A 21,552-nucleotide genomic window follows, 5' to 3' on the forward strand; every position below is an offset into this window, starting at 1 on the left:
ACTATTGCTCAAAGGAATTTTTCGGATAATATCTGCCGCTGGTTTATGGAGCACAGTAGTTATTACTTCTTTTATTGCCGGTAAAATTAAATCCTCTCCAATAGTGTGAGGTTTACCTGTTCGAGCAATTAGCAAGGAGATATTGTAGGAAGCTCGGAGTCCGTCCTCGTCTTGCTTAGAAGCCGCTGAAAAAAGTTTTGACACAGTTGGCTGAGCTGCGTGCTTCTTTTCCAAGTCTTGAAAATAAGTCACATTTTTGTCTTTTTTATCTGAATGCATTTTATTCAAATGATCTTGCAACCTTGAGGGTTTCATCGCTTCATTCGAAATTTTTTTTTGACATAGAAGGCACATAGGCGAAGATGGATTTGTAGGATTTTCAATAAATCCATATTTTATATATTCCGCGCTGTACTGCCGTTTCTTCTTTTTTGCTTCCGACATAATTTTGTCTTCAAAAAAGCCGAAGTAAAGAATCGAGTATTAAAAACTTGCTAATGACACCACTCACAGTATTCTTACTGAGCAAATTAGGCACTGTACGTACAGCACTTTATCTCGTCACTAAATTCACTTGTTTTCGTAATAACGCGATGCTCCTTGACGTCTGAGACGTTCGGTCCCTAGTAGAGCAGATTGTCGAATGACATGACTGGATGGCGTGCGCTTTTATATGAGGCAGCGGGCGGGCCTCGCCTCGGCAGCGGGCGGGGAATCGATAAAAAGCGGTATTATAACCAGTAGGTAGGTTTTCCTCTCAGAGAGCTAGAGTATTATTATATTTTCTAGAAAAAGCAGTTTTGATATTTTTGAGTATTCTTTAAAGATAATTTTTGTAATAGAATTGTGTTGTTTTTTTTGATATTTTAATAAACTAATTAATTATTGTGGTAAAAAATTAAATTAGCCATTGCCCCTGTAAACCGCTTCAACGCCCCCCAATCTTCTCTGTGCCCTTTACCGCCCCCCTAGAGGCCTCCAGCGCCCACAAGGGGGCGTTATCGCCCACTTTGAGAACCACTGCTCTAGACAGAACGCTCACATTCAGAGAACACCTGACGAAAACAGCAGCAAAATTGAAAACACGCAACAATATAATACAGAAACTCTGCGGCACTACATGGGGGTCCACAGCATCAAATTAAGATCCTCTGCTCTTGGCCTGATATTGGCTCCGTGCGTCTCCCCTCTACTTACAGTCACGTGGCACGCTGTCAGATTTTGTAAGGACGTTTTAACATTGAGTCTTATGGGATTATTTTGTTAAACTTGAATATTTTATTTTGTAGTGATAATAACCGAATACAATTGTTAGAATTCATTAGTTATTAATTTATACTGTAATTTATAGTGCAACAAAAATATTTTCTTTTTCGTTAATAAAGATTTATTGCCATAAACTGCGATAGTGAGGTTATGTATACAAAATCAAACTGATAATCAATATTGGAAAGTGAAGAATTTATATCAGATTAAGTGTGTTTTTATTTTCTGTTTATGTTAATACATAGTATCACTAGCGTGACACGGCATTTTTTTTAAATATCTCATTTAAACATATACAAAGCGTCCTTATAAAATTTCAAAAAACCGCCACCATGAGCAGGTCGGTCGATTATGCTTTGACACTTTGTTAACGCTCGGAGCGAATATCCGGTGGCAGAATACTGTGCTCCAGTGTGGCTAAATAGCAGGCATACCCACCTGGTCGACACCCAACTAAACCGTACTATGCGTATGATAACAGGCACAATTAAGCCCACCCCTACAATGTGGCTACCTACCCTTAGTAATATAGCACCACCCAACCTACGCCGCGAACATGCATTGGTTAAAGAATATAACAAAATAATGGACAGTCGCCAGCTTCTAGTCCACAACGACATCCCCGATATTCTTGGAAACCGTCTCCGATCCAGGTTACCCCCTCTACAATCTGCTCAAGCGCTGCAGCAATCCAACTTTGACTTAAATACCCGATGGAGAGAAGATTGGGAAAGTAGGACAGATCCGCATTACCATAGTCTACCGGACATCATAGGGAAACCTGGCGAATTTGAACGTCCCCGTAAGATTTGGGCAGCCCTTAATCGAATTCGAACAAACTGTGGAAGATGCGCCGACTCCCTCCACAGATGGGGTAAACTCCCCTCGCCTTCTTGTGACTGCGGCGCTGCAAGACAGACTATCAGTCACATTGTTCAGGACTGCCCACGCAGAGCATACACAGGCGACCCTATAGACTTTGTAATGGCAACCGAAGGGTCAATCGAATATATAAAAAAATTGGACATCTGTTTGTGATGCATTGTATAATGCATAAATCTAAATATATTCTGTGATATACTTAAGCCATACGCTAAATAAAATAAATTTCAAAAAGATAATACCGCCATTGAAAAGAGCGTAAAATGTTTTTTAGGAAATATTTTGAACTTTTTAGTTATGTTAATTACCATTTAATAAATGCATATCGTATCTTCGCATGTGCCTATGTGCCGCAAATTCGTGCAAATATAAGAATTATTGTGCATTTAATTGTAGAAGCAGATACTTTGGACCACATATACTACACATATAAAGGTTTAAATTTAGATATGAGGCCATCTCAGTTTTTGTTAATTTTACAAAAATGGCGGGCATTCAAAATGGCGACTATACATATTTGACAATAGCACGATAACTTTTTAACGAGACGTCAGATTTCAACCAAATTTGGTATATAGGTTCTTTTTTTGATGAATAAGATCGAGGTCTTGAACCGAAAGAATCGGTTTACCAGAAGTTGTGTTTTTACTGTTTTTTATGTTAAAAATTGTTGTTTCTTTTTTAATTCTTTCACTCTGTATATATAAATTTTTCAAAAAGATTAATATATACAGGTAGTGATATGAGTCGAGAATATTTACAAGCGAATATTCACGAACATTGAAAAGAGTATAAAATTATTTTTTAGGAAATAGTTTGAACTTTTTACTTATGTTAATTACCATTTAATAAATGCATAACGTATGTTCACATGTACCTATGGGCGGCAGATTCATTTTGAATGCCCGTCATTTTTGTAAAAGACAAAATCTGTGATGGCCTCAGATCTAAATTTGAATCTTTGTATTTGTATTATGTGTGGTCCAAATTATATGCTTCTACCATTAAATGCACAATAATTCTTTATATTATTATTTGCACGAATCTGCCGCACATAGGTACCTACATGTGAAAAAACGTTATGCATTTATTAAATGGTAATAATTACTAATACTAATTATTAATATAACTAAGAATTCACAATATGTCCTAAAAAATATTTTTACGCTCTTTTCAACGCCGGTATTACCTGTTTGAAAACTTAATATATACAGGGTGAAAGAATTGAAAAATGAACAACATATTTTTTACAATAAAATCAGGAAAAGCACAGCTTCTGGTAAACCGATTTTTTCGGTTCAAGAGCTTGATCTTATACATAAAAAAAGAACCTATATACCAAATTTCGTTGAAATCGGACTTTTCGTTTAAAAGTTATCATGCTATTAGTCACCCAGATAGCATAAGTACGTTTTATGGACATCCAATGGACGTACATCTGTGTACATTGGAACGTCCAATGGACGTCCCGCTAAGGTACAATGGACATCCGGTGGACGTCCAACGAATGTCCAGAGTTCACAAAATTGGACGTCCATAGAACGTCCGCTACAAACGTACATTGTACGTTGTATTGAAGCTTTCAGCGTACACCTTATGTACATTCAATGTACGTCTATGTACATTCAATATACGTCTTATGGACATTTGTAGGGCACTTTTCAGAAAGAAATCTAGTATCCATAATTTTGTGAATACATAGCAAAAAGCCTTTATAGGAAATAGTTCCTTATAATACTAAACTTATACTTAAAAATATTACACAAAAGACCTTTTTATTTCTCTTTACTATAACTTCATTATAATATATACTTTATTATAGGAACTAGGAACTTCATTAATGCACGACTGCACTTGCACGATAAAGAGAAAACACAAATATATCACAGGATGTATTTTCATAAAGACGAGATTCAGATAATAGAGAGTTATTGCCAAGGTCTTTTAAGTCGACCTGTAATAAAAGATCATTTATTTTGACATATAAGCATGCGCAGTATTGCGTCTTTTATTTTTGTCTTTTAATAAAATACAGGCCGCCTGTATTTAAGGAAAATTAGAGGACACCTTTATTTTAATAAAAGTTCCTTTATTTTGACATAACGTGTCAAAAATGTGAAGAAAGGTCTAACTTCACTTGTATTTTGAATTTATCTTGTCGCTTCTTTGGATTGATAATTTATGTATTGTGGGATTGATATTTGATTAAACTTTCATCATTAAAGTTGTATGTTGGGTTTTATTTATTAAAAACAACTCTAAGTAATATTCTGAGATATAGATTATTGATGTTTTGACCCAAACGAATATAGAAAAGAACATTTTATTGAAGCTTGGAGTTATTACAAGAAGTTGTAAAAAGGAATATTATGTAAATAATTTTAAATTGTTACTAATTACAATGATCAGACTTAAAATATCAGTAACTCATTTATTAAACTCAATATATTTTACATTTTTCTATAGAAATAAATATTTATTGAAGATATAAGAGATTGAAGATATAAGATCAATAAATTTTAATGAAAGTTAGGATTTGTTAAAATTCTAGATTCAAAATAGAGTTCTATTCAACAGATATATAACAACAGGTTAACAAAATAAAACAAAGGTTCAAGTATTTATTTTTGAAAATTTAATCTTTTATAGATTAGAATCTATAAAGTTTTTAATCAAAAGTATTAATACACTTTCATTTTCATGCCATCTTCTTTTGGTTCTTATCCGTTTCGAATGTTGAAAATCATATAGCAATCGTAACCTTGCTAGCTGCGATTCAAAACAGTTCCATTGATATTCTCCCTCTACCAGGTCTTCGCTTACCTTTGACTGTACCTTGCAATATGTACTGCAGCAGGGAGTAACGGTGCTGATTTATCATGTGTCCCAGATACTGCAGTTTTATGCGTTTAATGGTAAACACAATCTCCAATTCCTTCTTCATTCCTCCTTGTTCGTGATCCATTTCATGCCATCAGTATTTGTTTATTTAAACATTGCCAAAAAAATTAATAAAGACCAGCATAAAGCTTAATTCTTCTATTATCTTTTTGTATATCGGGAAGTTTATCTGACAGATTAGAGGTCTTTTCATTTTCAGATAACTAATTATTGGGAAGTTTATATAACAGTATCCTTAGTATCTGTCTTTTCAGCTCCGGATAACTAGTTAACGGGAAGTTTTTCTCTGTCAGATATCTATTAGTATCTAATCTCTCAGATAAACTTCCTGATAACTAGTTATCCAGAGGTGAAAAGAAAGAAAGAGAGGGCCATAATGGATAAAAGATCAAACGCCAATAGCATGTATGTATATATTTATAAATTTATTATTTAAAACCTGCTAATGATCATAAAATACTTAAAATCAGTCACCAATATAATATTTATATTTATTTATAAATTTATTAACAAACTGCAGTCCAATAAAAATAAAATTAGTTTAAGCGCTAGCTTTAAATATCGAACAATAATTTTAAACAAACACACACACACAATTTAGTCGCATTAGATTAGCTCCTGGTTGAAAATGTACTGCCACAGCTTCTATATAAATATCAACAGCACACTCATTTGCCAGTATTTCAACGTTTTCTGTATTATGTACTACTGCAATATGTAAAACTGAACAAGCTGATATTATTCTTTGAATAAAAGGTAACTTGCATCTCATTACATATGGTAAAATGGGAAATCTCTTCACAATACCAAATGTTCTTTCAACAACAATTCTTGAAGGGATTTGTGATGGATTATAAAAACACAACTTCTGTCTGAAAATTCTGGAATGGTGTCATTCGGTAGTTGTAGTTGAGGAATGGATATCCACTATTCCCTAATAATATATTTTCCAGAAATTCCCCATTACATATACCCATAATGCAAAAGTATTTAAAAACTCCTAAAATAGTATTTCCAATTTATTGCACTTCCATATTATTGAACGATGAGTATTATGGGATATATTATGTTGTTTTCTAAACATCTTTAAATGACAAAATAATTAAATTTAACGTTTTACTCTTCAATTATCTTATTTTAATTTTATATCGACAAATGGAATTTTATAGGTTATTTTTATATTTACAAAAATATTTCATGTCATTTGTCAAAATAAAAGATTCTTTAACTGCGTTTGCAATACCACTCTTTTAGACCCGTCCTGTATTTGTCCTTTATTAAAGTATCCTGTAATAAAGGATCCTTTATTTGTCGGTGGCAATAACTCTCTAATGACGCCCTAGGAAGCATGCACATTAAAAGAGGTTTAAGCTCACAAGAATCTACAGGTCGAGCAAGTCTCGTAAATTTCACGATTGCGAGCCACGCTTCACGCAACCGTGTTTGCGTACTTGTGTTTCGAGTTGCGTGGTCGTGCGGAGTTATATTTACCAAATTTAAATATAATCGTTTTCAAAATTAAATCAATATGTCAATATGGCTACTGGGTGTAAAAGATAAATCTTATTCTATCTGTTCTTAATGAGTTTTAGATAATTTTAGTTGTATTTCTTTGTAATTTTGTGTTGTACAAAGATTAATTTAACATTTTCTCTGGAAGTATTAATTTAGAAAGATAATATGCTTCATTGGTGTTGTGTTTTGAAGTGTGAAATGCAAAGTAATTGTGATAGTTAAATGCAAGATAAAGTTCACTTTTAAACTGAACTAAATAAGGTATCTGAGAGACAACAATGGTTAAATGCAATACAATGTACAGGTTTTACTAGCGAAATGAAAATTTTCCTGTCCTGTCTGCTGTAATCATTTTATATCTGGTAAGTTACAATTGCAACAGTAATGATTTTTGAAGATGTTAACATTTTAATCTTATAGGAAAACCAGCCGACTTAATCGATAATAACAATCTCCAGATTGGGTTCCTTCAATAAATATGGTCTATAAACACAATGAAATAAGTTCCCCAAACTCTAAAATGGAGTGGTATCAAAGGAGAATTAAAGGGAAAAATATTCATATTGAAATTATTTATAAGGCACTGGACTGTCTTAAATTCTACAATAATACTAGGTGGGTAAATTATTTTAGACATTTTTCATTAAGAGTAGATTAAGATTAAGTAGATTTTCATTCAGTAGATTTAAGACTTGTTTACACGGGTAGAGTAATGATGCAAGTACTTGATAGAGTAGAGTAACTCTACCTGTAAAAATGCTCAGCACAGTAGAATAGCTGGTAGAGTGTATAGTTGGAGTTAAAGTAGAGTGACTAGCAACCTATGGCAAAGTAACTACTCTATGACCACCACTACTGCCAAAATGTCTACTCAGCTGCACACTCTACCCATGGAACACGCTCAATTATGGCAGAATAGAGTAGGTAGGAGAGTACATGGAGGTGCTGTCATTCTGGCTGGAATTGTGTTTTGTGTAAATAGTGAAAATGAAGTTCACCGAAGATGAAACTTTAAAACTTGTAGAGCTATAATACGGCGAATGCCAGTGTTTATGGAATTTAGGTAGTGTATACTACAGAAATAAAAGTTTGCAGCAAGCTGCGGAGGATGAAATCGTCGAAAGAATGGCAAAGGGGGCTTTGGAGTAAACGAGCTTCAGCAAAAAATTAAGAATTTAAGGTGCACTTATAATCAAGAGTGTTTAAAAATACAAAAATCGGTTTCACTATACTAGCATCAGTACTATACTTGTACTCTCCTCATGTGAATGGTATCAAAGCCATTTTTGGTAGAGTACTACCACTACTCTACTCTCCTCAAAACTCTACCCATGTAAACAAGTCTTTAGAAACAGTGGAAAATGAGGTAGCTAGTAGAGTAGTAGTAGAGTAAAATATACTGGTTTAGCAAATTACAATGTTTTAAGGTAATACAGTAGCGATAAACAGGTAGCCAAAACGTGTTCCAAGATTGTCACTGTAATTTTGAATATTTTTTCGAGGCATTTGGCACATGTATTCGTAAAATAATAAAGAATGGCGGTACAGAGCCCAATTTGAAAAATATATTAATATGTGGAAATTACTCTGTAATTATACGATATTTAAAAAACGAGCCTGTACCGCCATTAAGAAGAACAAAAAAATACACTTTCTTCAAATAAACTTTTTTATCCAATGCCTAGATTTTGTGTAATTTTGGAACTACCAATGAAATAAAAAATTTTAGTAGTTCCAAAATAACACAAAATCGGATAAAAAAGTTGTATTTAAAAAAAGTGTATTTTTTTGTTCTTCTTAATGGCGGTACAAGCTCGTTTTTTTATATTGTATTTAATTACAAAGTAATTTCCACATATTAATATATTTTTCAAATTGGGCTCTGTACCGCCATTCTTTATTATATTACGAATATGTGTGCCAAATATCTTGAAAAAATATTCAAAATTACAGCCGCAATCTTGGAACACATTTTCGCTACCTGTTGATCGATACTGTTTCCTCTTAAGATAGTTTTAATAGTTATTTATGATATAAGTATTAAAAGTACAATTTTAAGACGCGCATGTGAAAGTTAACTTGAAAAAATAATTTTATTAATGTTTTGACTTCCACATCAGATGTCATTGTCAAAATACAAAATATTCATTATTATTAAGTTTGTTCTAGCAAACAGTCAAACTAGTCAAAAACCATCAGCAAACAGTTGGTCAGTAAAAGAACATAATACAGTCACCAGTGCGATCCCCTCTACTCGCGCTGGTCCACTATTCGCTGATGGTTTCAAACTGATGCTAGAACAAACCTATTATTATTATGCATATCATTATCTGTAAATAGTATTTCTTCTGATTGTTAATTGTAAAGGATAGAAAAATTACCATTTATTTTATTTTTTTTAGAATAAGCTGAGAGAAGTGGTCTACAAAAAACCATGAAGGAAACGGAATATGTGGCTACGAAAGGCAAAAGAAAGGTTTACAAAGCAAATGTGACACATCTTTTTGAAATATTTAGGAATATCAGTAAATTGCATTGAAAAAATGTATGAAAAGATTTTGTTCAATAAAAATGTTTATATTTATCAAGGATGTATTATTTGGTATGGCCACATATCGTCAGTGATGTAATAATACATCCTATCTGTTTTTTCATGAGTTTTGTAAGAGAGACTAAAAACTTGTCTTGGGGTCACCTCCTGTTTTCATATGATATTTTTTGACTTGTTTTGTAGTAAATTAAACTATCTATGAACTACAAAACAAGTCAAAACTTACATATGAACACAGGAGGTGACCTTAAAACATGTTTTTCCATCTCTCATACAAAACTCATGAAAAAACAGATAGGAGGTATTGTCACATCAGCAAGGATGTACAGTGATGAGTGCCCTAATAACCGGCAAAATATGGGCAACATATTTAGTTGTGAGATAAAAAGAAATGAAACTAGTCGAGCTGGGAAATTTAGCGAAATTAACCTTTAAATTTACGTTATATTGATCCCACCTTTACACATATCGGAGGAGTATGTCAACTAAAACTGTCACTGTGACAGTGGTAGTTTCCAAACTCGTCTGATACGTCTGAAGGTGGTACACAATCAATACAATCTAAATGTATAAGTTAATATCGCTAAATTTCCCAGCTCGACTAGTTTCATGTCTTTTTATCTCACTACTTAATACATCTTTTGTGCTATTTTGCCGGTTATTAGAGCGGTCATCACTGTATTTCTGGTATATCCAGGGAATGTCTACAAAATATATTTTGAATGTCCAGAGAACATTTGTGGACATTCATGGAATGTTCCAATAAGACATTCAGGTAATGTTTAAAATGCTGACACAGGATTTTCCTGGGATGTTCAGGGAACATGTTTTCGGGGATATTCCAGGAATTTTTCAATGTCTGTGTACCTTCTATGGACCTATATGGAATATTTTGGTGTTATTACCGCCGCACTCCACTTGCGATTTGTAATCAGGAAGATTGAACACATTGTGTCAAATACAAGTCAATCCATTTGTGACTAAATAATCATGGATTGACTTCTATTTGAAAGAATGTGTTCAATCTTCACAACTACAAATCGCAAGTGGAGTCCGGCGCTTAGGGCTACTTCCTCTTCGGTATTACGTATTATACTACAGAAATCAGGAACTTTGCTTCTAAATATATGTATGCATCTTGGCCATCAAACATATTCTTCCAAACATTTTTTAAGGGGTTACATAGGTCTTGTGGGTAAAAAAAGTGACTTTTTAAAAAAATTATATCTCGAAAACTAAAATTTATTTTTATTTATAATTGGAACATGTAAAAGTATAGTACCTACTTAAGGTAGTCTCAAAAAAAGTTTCAGCCAAAAATATTCATTTTTGTAGAGTTTAAGTTTTTTTGCGTTGGCAGCATAACTAAGTCCAGTCTCATCTGAAATTAAAAAGTTTCTTGTAGTTTATACCTCTGGCTAGAATATGAACGAAGGAATTTAAAAAAAATGAAATTTGAAGATTTTACATAAGTTTAAACACATTTTTGACCCCAATTTTTCTCATTTTTAAAGTAGTTTTTTTTATAAAACAAAAATGACCTCATCTAATAAAAAATCCTTTGTTCATTCACTAGCCAGAGGTATAAACTACAAGAAACTTTGATTTCAGATGAGACTGGACTTGTTATGCTGCTCACTGCAAAAAAGGGCTGTTGTCGAAAAATTGCAGTCAACTCTACAAAAATGAATATTTTTGGCTGAAATTTTTTTGAGAGTACTATACTTTTACATGTTTCAATTATAAATAAAAATAATTTTTAGTTTCCAAGATATAATTTTTTTAAAGTCACTTTTTTTACCTGCAAGACAACAACTTAACAAAATGCTGATTTCAAATTGTAACAAGTTGTTTTGCAAAGTATGCTGCCCTCTTGTATTTTCTGTGTTATCTTCATCATAAAATTACTTCATCTAAAAACTTTCTGCGATATATTCGCAATAACAAAAACAAAAAAAAATAAAACAAAAGTTTAACCACCTTCACACCACAGAATCAAGCAATCAAGTTACAAAATTTTCAAACACCTCACCTGACACAGCGTCTCAAGTACGATTGCGCGCGACCACGCAACTCGAAACACAAGTACGCAAACACGGTTGCGTGAAGCGTGGCTCGCAATCGTGAAATTTACGAGACTTGCTCGACCTGTAGATTCTTGTTTTAAGCTCTGTTCTGTTTCCGTTCCAAACTATTTTTAGAGTCAGTACCGTTGTTGTATATTACAAGCGCGTTTGCCATTCTGTGAATTATCATAAATAAACCATCCTTCAGTATTCCACAACAATTAACAGCGATAATCCCCTAAAGGCTGTATGACACTATGCATTTTCTTGTATCATTTCTAATATCGTTTCTGATATGTCAAAAAAATGTATAGTGTCATACACAGATACAAGAAACGATATCAGAAACGATACAAGAATTTGTGTCAGGCACAGATTCTTGTACAATAACTGCGCCAATTTCTGCGCAAAGAGCAAAAACGTAAAACCTGCTGGTAAAACTTCTAAATGTCATAATGGCGGCTGAAAATGAGATCATATGATTTATGTCTTGATGAATTTATTTGTGTTTTGTAGGTATTATTTATAAATATTTTATTGATACTTAATATACCGTTTGGTATGGACTACTGTTCTACTAATAACCATATATTTAGAATAACTTTGGGTTTCATGTTGCATAATTTTTTAATAGAGGAAAATATAATAGTTCCAATTTGGATCAAACTGAAGATAATTATAATGCAAATATTTTAGCACAAATATCAAAACAAAATAAAAAAACACAAATAATCAACAGTCAACGTAAAAATTCTAGTTATTATAACATTAAAATATTTGTTTTTAAAAGTTTATAAATTTTATAAAATCCTTAAAATCAGCTGTAGACGCAGTACTACCATACCAGTAACATGACAGGGTGACAAACAAAATTTCGACCAATCACGTGCCGAATTTCATACAGTTTTCGATACAAGAACTTGCATAGTGTCATACAGGGCACAAATGTACGTACAAGAAATGATACAAGAAAATGTATACAAGAAACGATATCAGAAACGATATTAGAAATGATACAAGAAAATGCATAGTGTCATACAGCCTTAAAAGTACCTGCCTAACTAATACTACCTTTCACGACCGATAGCGCGAAGAGCGACAACGTTGTCAAGAAGATTCTCATTTAGTTTGCATTTTGGGACTTAATATAATAGTCGCGTTTTGTGTAAAATATCCATGGACCACAAATGGATGTCCAATGTACGTTGAAATCAAACGTCCGATGGACGTCCCGTAATGTACGTACATAGTACGTCCAGTTTTGGTCCATGGACGTTTGGACTTTAAATGTACGTTATATGGACGTACATCGGACGTTGTGTGCTATATGGGCATATATGTATAATCGCCATTTTGAATGCCCGCCTTTTTTTATAAAGGGCAAAATCTGAGATGGCCTTATATGTATCTAAATCTTATATCTTCTACCATTAAATGCACAATAATTCTTATAATATTTGCACGAATCTGCCACATATATTATGTAGGTACATGTGAAGATAAATTATGCATTTATTACATGGTAATTAACACATTTACGCTCTTTTCAATTCCGGTATTACCTTTTTGAAAAATTAATATATACAGGTAGTGATATGAGTCGAGAATATTTACAAGCGAATATTCACGAACATTGGAAAATTTCCGAGAATATTCGCCTATAAAAAATGGAAATATTTGACTGACTGCGAATGTTCCCGGAAACTTTCAGTGGAAATAGATCGAAATGAAAAATTTTGAGAATATTTCAGAGAACTTTCGAGAATATTTCCGAGACCTCTCCATAATATTTCCGAGAACTTTCTATAATATTTCAGTTAACTTTTAAAAATATTTCCAAGAGCCTTTTGGACATAACAGTCAGTGACATGACGTGACGTGAAAAGTAGCTTCCACGTTACGTGGAAGTAGCGCTATTTAATTCACACGACCGGCTAACCTACACCACTGCCAATTGCTTTTAGTTTCTTTTCGTGGTTGAATGATTTGTTGATTCTAATTTAAATTTAATTGAAAATTGAAATATTAGCTTTATTATTTTTATAATAAAAATATAACTAGTTCCCAAATATCTCTTGTCCGATTTAATAAAATATAGTTTCAAAACTACAATAAGGTTATATCATTTAAACTTCCTGTAAAAACAAGGTAGGGTTCAATCCTTAACTGTATAAATAGCCTTATTGCGTCTAAAAGTGCTTTACAAATGCTTATGGTCATAGAGGGAGAACATTAAAAATTTTCACGGAATATTAAACCAAACTGTCTAGATGAAATATTTTGGATAAAGTTGCAAAAAGTAGCAGTTGTGCTAACACCAATTGTGAAATGGATTACCACTGGCGAAGCGTCCATGTAACCACTGTTACCATTGGTATCAGTTAAAAATCTTGCAAATAAATATTTTATGACGATGAATAATTCTATTTACCAATATTTTTACCAATAAAAATATATTATATTATGTGGTAATAGTACCTAACTCAGTAAATAGCCAACTACTCGTAGACACGAAAATATTGGCGAGTTTATGTGACTCAGTTGCACTTTATTACACTCTGTTACCAGACTCATGTCTGGTTACAATGGTTATATACCCACGCTGGCGCTCGGGACCGGCTAGTGACTGAAAATTTTGAAGAAGCGACGGCATAAGCGCGCTGTGTATCAGTAGCGCTGTTACCATATTTAAAATTGGTGACAGTACCTATAAAACGAAGTGTGCGTGCAGTTAACCATGGATAAGTGTCGCTTCTTAATCGATCAGCTACTTGAAAAGTAATTCTCCTTGTATAATTTTGAAGAAAAAAATGAGATTAAAAATGAAAGACCTATTTTAAACAATTTTAAAAAATAATCAACATAAGTAGTTCGATATTTTAAATTTAGTTGGTACCTACAGTGAAAATCCTTGGTTATATATTATGGTTGCAAGAAAAATATACTGTATTGTTGGCCATGTCTTCTGGTTTCTACAGAAAAATTGGTGGACCAGGTTCACGATTTAAATAGTGTTAGATTTTTAAAAAGGAGACATGAAATTTCTCCGTTACCTACATGTAAGATGTATGTATACCCAATTTGATTCAGTTTGGCAAAACAAAAATCAAAAGTTCTCTTAACCAAGCTTTTAAAGCAAATATTGCTAAACATAATGAGTTTGTTAAAAAAATAGATAGGTATATCCTTAGCACATTTATAATAGATACTGTGGTCTTAGCTAAACAAAATCAACTAGCGTTTCGTGGTCATTTTGAGTGCGACAACTCTGACAATCCAGGCAATTACAGGGAATTGTTAACATTAATTGCCAAAAAAGATCAAAAATTTTGTCAACATCTAGAAACATCTGTTTTTTCGAGAGTTTCAAGTGATATACAAAATGATATTATTGAAGCTACACTCACCGGCACAAAATTCCGCCACCCAAAATTTTTGATTAAGTTTGACAATTTATAACTTTATTATTTATTGTGCTCCGATTTTCAAGATTCTTACACCAGTTTATAGGTACATGTATTCATATTGTTTGCTATTATTCCGGTAACAAAAAATTTTGCTTGCATGTCATTGTACAGGGGTGAAAGGAATCGTTGTATTTTCTCCTAATTTTAAAAAATTCTGTGGAAAAATGGAATATCTTATTTTGTTTCATAGTCCTGTCATATTTTCCCGGAGGCATCACCAACATTTTGTTTTTTGAATTATCCGAATATCTTTTTTCTTGTAAGAGCTGTACCATTTTTTGTAAATAAAAACACTGATTGACTCATACAATTGAGGTTGGATTGATAAGATTAGAATGGCCCGCATGCAGCCCAGATCTCAATGATATTGAGCATTTATGGGATGAATAAAAAAAAGCTATTTGCCGTCATCCTAGGCCTCCTGAAAATTTGGTACAGTTATGGTCCTGGTAGAGGAATATCGGGCTATTCCCCAGACAAGGAAAACACATCTTTATTAGATGCTAAACAGATTGCGAGCAGTCGTTGCTGCAAGAGGTGGACATAACCGCTATTGAATTCTTTGTTTTGTTGTTAAATTTGTTTTGTTTTGTTAATTTTAGTGCGTTTGATATTTTTAATTAAATAAACCTTCAAAGCAGTGTTTTTAATTACAGCTCTTACAAGAAAAGAGATATTCAGATAATTCAAAAAACAAGACCTTAGTGATACCTCCAGGATAATACAAAAGGAGTATGAAACAAAATCAGCCCTCCAATTTTTCCACAGAATTTTTTAAAGTTAGGAGAAAAAACAACGCTTACATTAACCCCCGTATAATGCCATCTAAGCAAAAAATTTTTGTTACCGGAATAATAAAAATTGACATCAATACATGTACCTACAAACTCGTGCAAGAATCTTTAAAATCGAAGTACAAATAATAAAGTTATAGATTGTCAAATTTAATCAAAAATTTTGGGTGGCGGAATTTTGTACCGGTGAGTGTATATATACATTTAGCCATATCTTCATTTTTTTAAATAAGATTTTTTGCATCTGGTTTTGGTAACACTTCAGAAAAAGTCACGCGTCGCCACTGTGGATAACTTTATTGGAAGCCAATATGTTTAAAATATCCCAAGTTGTCGAGGAATTTAAGTATAGGTATAGAAAATATTTTTACCGAAAAAATTCCATTACTTCCAATCAGTAAGTCTGAGGAAACGAATGCTTATCTAAATTAGAAAAAAAATATCTTTTTTATTTTAAATTATTGTAGCGTAATTACGGTTTAAAATAATACTCTCGGTTCGTTTATACGAATTTATTTATACAAGTTACAGATCGAATTTATATTATAAACTAACTCTATTTACAAAATCCGTGTCGTTATATACTCTAGCCGTCATTCCGGAACGTTCTGTCCATCTCTAGTTATGACTACGAGATTCGGTTACTTGCACGTCCTCATCGCCGCTGCATCGCGTCTTATCTCGAAACATGATATTGTTCTATCTGTGTGGAGACGGGGGCTGGTATACGAGGGTCGGTCAAAAGTTTCGTTACACTGCTCCCCTCTTAAGATCTGAACGTCCCGATCAGCAACTCTAGATGAAGGCCCAGGATGGCGGAATCTACAGAAGTGTCCAGCTCTGCATACACCCTTCAAGAAAAAAATAACAGTCTACTGTCTTTGAAGGGTATGATATCTTCGGGTTCATGCAACACACAGTAATTCGTACGCTAGTTTCTCTGAAGACCACTTCAAGCATGCTTCTCACAATCTTCCAATCCAGATTTTCTACTGCATGGCCTATTTTTGATAAAGCCAAATTTTTGATGTCATAATTACACACGATTTTCTTCAAATTAGTTAGAGCACGCCATATGTTCTCGTAGCTTGGCGTGCCCGTATAAGACTTCCTGGTCACCATATACAGCAAAGATCGAACACCATCTTCCAATCGCAGTACTCTTCCAATTTTAGGCTGCTGATTCCTTAACTCGTCCAGGCGGCCGAACTTTCTATTGAATACGGATGAGATTCCTTTAGTCATCTCGAGGTCTTGGGCAACACAGTGGGCTAGAAAGACGTTTTCTGGAACGCTAAACAGATCTTGCTGAACTTCTGTGGTTACTCCGAATCTTGGCACTCTTTCTCTCTGCGTAATTTGACATAATTTCCTTAAAACTTTGCTGTGCGGCATCTTTCATTTCCTGTTTTTAGGACTCGGGCTTCTTCTGTTTCATTAGAGCCAGCATATGGTGCAAGATGATTTATGTGAATAACTTTTGGTTTACCGTTTGGCAACTTCTTAATTCCGTATGTTACGTCATTTATTTTCTTCTTAACTTCATATGGACCTTCCCATTGTCTTTGCAGTTTAGGACACAAGCCTCGACGACGTTGTGGATTATACAGCCAGACAAGATCACCTACTTCGAAGCTTTCATTCTTGCATCGAGAATTATATTGATCTTTCATTCTGTCACTGGCTATCTGGATGTGTTGTCGGGCAAGTTCATGAATGTTGTTCATTCGTAACTTCAGGCGGTCGACGTATTCTTTGCCTGCAACATGTTCCTCGGAAGGTCTGCAGCCAAACTCTAGGTCGTAGGGCAAACGAACTTCACGACCCAACATCAGGCAGGTTGGTGTTTGACCTGTAGTTTCATTCGCGGCCGAGCGGTAGGTCATCAGGAATAAATGAATGTGTCGGTCCCAATCTCGCTGATGTTCTCACACAGTTCACATTTCCGGCACCATCTTCGTACATCATCTTTACAGTTTACCCAATAGAACCGTTCTCGAACCTTTTGTAGAGTCTTCGTAATACCAAAGTGTCCACCTGATGCACCTGATGCAATACTTCTGACACTTTACTTTTAGGTACAATCAACTGGAGCTTGGATTCTGTACCATCATCACTCTCAAAGGTTCTGTACAGAAGATCATCTTTTAGTACCAGACAATTCCATTGGCTCCAGTAGGCCACATGACTTCTGGACTACATGCACTAATGTTTTGCCAACTAGGTCTTTCACCTTGCCGCATCCAATCCAATACCCTTTTGGGCTGTTGGGGCTGCCATTGCTCATTAACTACGGTGGTTCGTCTCACGGGGCAAAATCGTTCCTCTAATTTGGCACAGTGATTACAATTGGCACTGCATGGTCGTCCCGAAATGGCATCAGCATTTGAATGAACTCTTCCGGCCCTGTGTTCTATCTCCTAATCATATTCTTGCAATCGTTCTAACCATCTTGCCATCTGGCCCTCTGGATTACGGAATTGTATGAGCCATTTTAGAGCAGCGTGATCTGTTCGAAGAAGGAACTTTCTGCCGTACAAGTATTTATGGAAATGTTCGCAAGCCTTCACTACACCCAGTAGTTCTCTTCTGGTAACGCAATAGTTTCTTTCTGGTTTCGACAAGACTTTGCTGAAATAAGCGATGACTTTTTCCTGTCCATCCTGGATTTGTGAGAGAACAGCTCCTGTGGCACTGTTGCACATCGGTATCCAAAACAAATTTTCCTGCCTGTCCCGGGTAGCTTAATATCGGTGCACTGATCAGAGCCCTTTGTAGTTGTTCGAAAGCTTTCTGACACTCTTCACTCCATGTATATTCTTTGCCCTCCTCCGTCAACTTGGTTAGAGGCTTGGAGATATTGGCAAATCCTTTGACAAATCGTCGGTAATATGTACATAGGCCAAGGAAACTTCTAATTTCATGTTTTTATTTCATGTTTAATTGCTTCAATCTTTTCAGGATCAGCTGTTACACCATTGCTCGATACAATATGTCCTAAGTACTTAACTTCTCGTCGAAACATGTGACATTTCTTCGGACTTAACTTCAAGTTCGCTGCCCTCAATCGTTGAAAGACTTCTATTAGATTCTTGGCATGTTCATCAAAGGACCTTCCAACCACAATTACATTATCCAAGTAAACCAGGCATGTTTTCCATGTTAGACCTCTTAAAACTGCCTCCATTAATCTTTCATATGTGGCAGGGGCATTACATAAACCAAACGGCATAGCCGTAAACTGCCAAAGCCCTGATCCTATCTAAAATGCGGTTTTCTCCCGATCGGCTGGCTCCATGTCTACTTGCCAATATCCACTTTTTAAATCAAGTGTGGAAAACCAACGAGAACCGGAGAGAGTATCCACTGTATCGTCTATTCTGGGCAAAGGATAACTGTTCGAGCCATTTAAATATTTGATTAATTGTTCTCCGGTTTAAAGCACCACCCTGTATTCAAAAATCGTTATAATATTAGGAGTTTCAAAAATGCTGAATGGACACATTCTTCTGCTCAGACAAATACGTTCTGTTTTGATAATGATTGCGTCATTGTGTTGTTGAATATACAAAAACCTTCGCTTATGTGATGGAAGGAGTTTACCCTTGAAATGTGTGACGAGATTTTCAGAATCGGAGCGTCGTAAAAGATTTGAGTATTCGAGAAGTATTCAGAAGAATATCACTGATATCGGTTAGATGTGCGTGGTTTTTTGCATCGCCGGTAAATAGGGAACTTTTTAAGATACCGCGAGTGGTAATAACAAGTTCGATAAGAAATACTGTAATGCACGTTTGACATTCCGGATTATGGTATTTACTAACATTTTAATTATACGCGGTGTGTTAGAACTATCCATTTTAGAGATATACGGTTAATTTTTCGTCATTTAATAATTTTGCAAGCTGTTAACTATTTTAATTTAAAGCTAATTTTAAAGCTTTTATTTCATTTCGACTCTCGGGGGTTTGTCTTAAGATCGGGTAGATTTTTAGAGGCCCTCACAATAACTATCTTTTTTTGTTACCGCATTGAGCTGGCGGTAGTCGATACAAAAACGCGTTGAACCATCTTTCTTCTTTACCAGAACTACTGGTGATGTCCATGGACTGTTCGATGGTTCAATTACCTCTTGTTTGTCCATATCCTTGATAATCTCTTACTTCATCTCTTTTCGCAAATGGAAGTCGTCTAGGCCGTTGTCTGATTGGCTGAGCGTCTCCGGTATTTATTTTATGCGTTACTATGCTTGTTTTGCCCTTATCTTTCTTATCAATAGCAAAAACATCTTGATACTCTATCAGCATAGACGTCACTTTTTCCGTTCGTTCATGATTAAGATCTTGGCATCTTTCAATGATCATCTCAACAAGCTCCTTTGGATACTTCGCCTTCGATGATTTCCCATTGGTATTCACAGAGCAAATTGAAGCCACGGGAACACACTGTCCGATCAAAGCTCTTCTACTCAGCTTGATAGCAGTTTCCCTTAAGTTCATAACTCTTACAGGGATGACATCTCGAACTCTCACCAAAGTTTTCGCCGTTAGGAACTCGACATTATCCACATCTTCGACCATCCTTAAACGTCCCTCTCGGCAGTGTCCATCAAGTCTGGTCATCAAGACTGTTGATTATTTGTGTTTTTTATTTTGTTTTTATATTTGTGCTAAAATATTTGCATAAGAATTATCTTCAGTTGATCCAAATTAGGAACTATTGTATTTTCCTCTATTAAAAAATTATGCAACATGAAACCCAAAGTTATACATAGTTTGAACTTTACTATGAGCTAAATATATGGTTATTAGTAGAACATTAGTCCATACCAAAGGGTATATTAAGTATCAATAAAAGATTTATAAATTATACCTACAAAAACACAAATAAATTCATCAAGACATAAATCATATGATCTAATTTTCAGCCGCCATTATGACATTTAGATGTGTTACCACTTTCCAGCAGGTTTTACGTTTTTGCTCTTTACGCAGAAATTGGCGCAGTTCTTGTACAAGAATCTGTGCCTGACACAAATTCTTGTATCATTTCTGATATCGTTTCTTGTATCTGTGTATGACACTATGCATTTTTTTGACATATCAGAAACGATACAAGAAAATGCATAGTGTCAAGGCCGCGTCCCACCATCAAATAATTTGATCAAACTTGACAGTTAGTGACACAAAGTGACAGTTAGTGACGTCACATCCTGAGTGTTCATTGTGGATAATAATGAAAAATTTTAATTTTAAATAAAGTACAAACAAGTTAGACAACTCAATACAAAGAATTTGATCAAACTAGACTGATAGTGAGAGCACAGATTTTTAGAATTTCAAAAAAACTGCAATTGTGAAGTCACTTTGACGTACTTCCGGAGTTTGCTCAAACTGTTTGTTCAAATTATTTGATGGTGAGACGCGGTCTTCATACAGCCTTAAGTTGAAACATCTGAATAGTTCTGCTTTTCTTCCCTTAATAACAAATATGTTTCTATCAAACAAACACTAAGCATATTAAAACAGCGTGTACCAAAATATATGTACAGTCACTGCGCACGCTAAATAATGTCACTGCGCACGCTAAATAATGACGTCACTGGCTTGATGAAGTTTATCGCGTGTACCTAACTTTTTTATTTGCGTACACGTTAGCGTGTATCTTGAAGGCCGCGTCTCACCATCAAATAATTTGATCAAACAGTTTGAGCAAACTCCGGAAGTACGTCAAAGTGACGTCACAATTGCAGTTTTTTGAAATTCTAAAAATCTGTGCTCTCACTATCAGTCTAGTTTGATCAAATTTTTTGTATTGAGTTGTCTAACTTGTTTGTACTTTATTTAAAATTAAAATTTTTCATTATTATCCACAATGAACACTCAGGATGTGACGTAGGAGCGTCATTTGAAATTTTGATAGGGGGGGCAAGCATTATTCGCTCCGAGCGTTAACAAAGTGTCAAAGCAAAATCGACCGACCTGCTCATGGTGGCGGTTTTTTGAAATTTTATAAGGACGCTTTGTGTATGTTTAAATGAGACATTTAAAAAAATGTCGTGTCACGCTAGTGATATTATGTATTAATATAAACAGAAAATAAAAACGCAC

The 21,552-nt window shown here is 34.5% G+C and overlaps 1 long non-coding RNA gene across 1 annotated transcript; it reads left to right on the forward strand.

Moving 5' to 3' along the window:
* Nucleotides 1-6,425: 6,425 nt before the first annotated feature.
* On the forward strand, nt 6,426-9,148 carry LOC126887037 (uncharacterized). Its single transcript, XR_007698932.1, has 3 exons — nt 6,426-6,926; nt 6,985-7,179; nt 8,967-9,148. It is a non-coding gene; the product is annotated as an uncharacterized LOC126887037 (long non-coding RNA).
* The last annotated feature ends 12,404 nt before the right edge of the window (nt 9,149-21,552 follow it).

The sequence above is a fragment of the Diabrotica virgifera genome, chromosome 6, assembly GCF_917563875.1.
Source record: "Diabrotica virgifera virgifera chromosome 6, PGI_DIABVI_V3a".
Lineage (NCBI taxonomy): Eukaryota > Metazoa > Arthropoda > Insecta > Coleoptera > Chrysomelidae > Diabrotica > Diabrotica virgifera.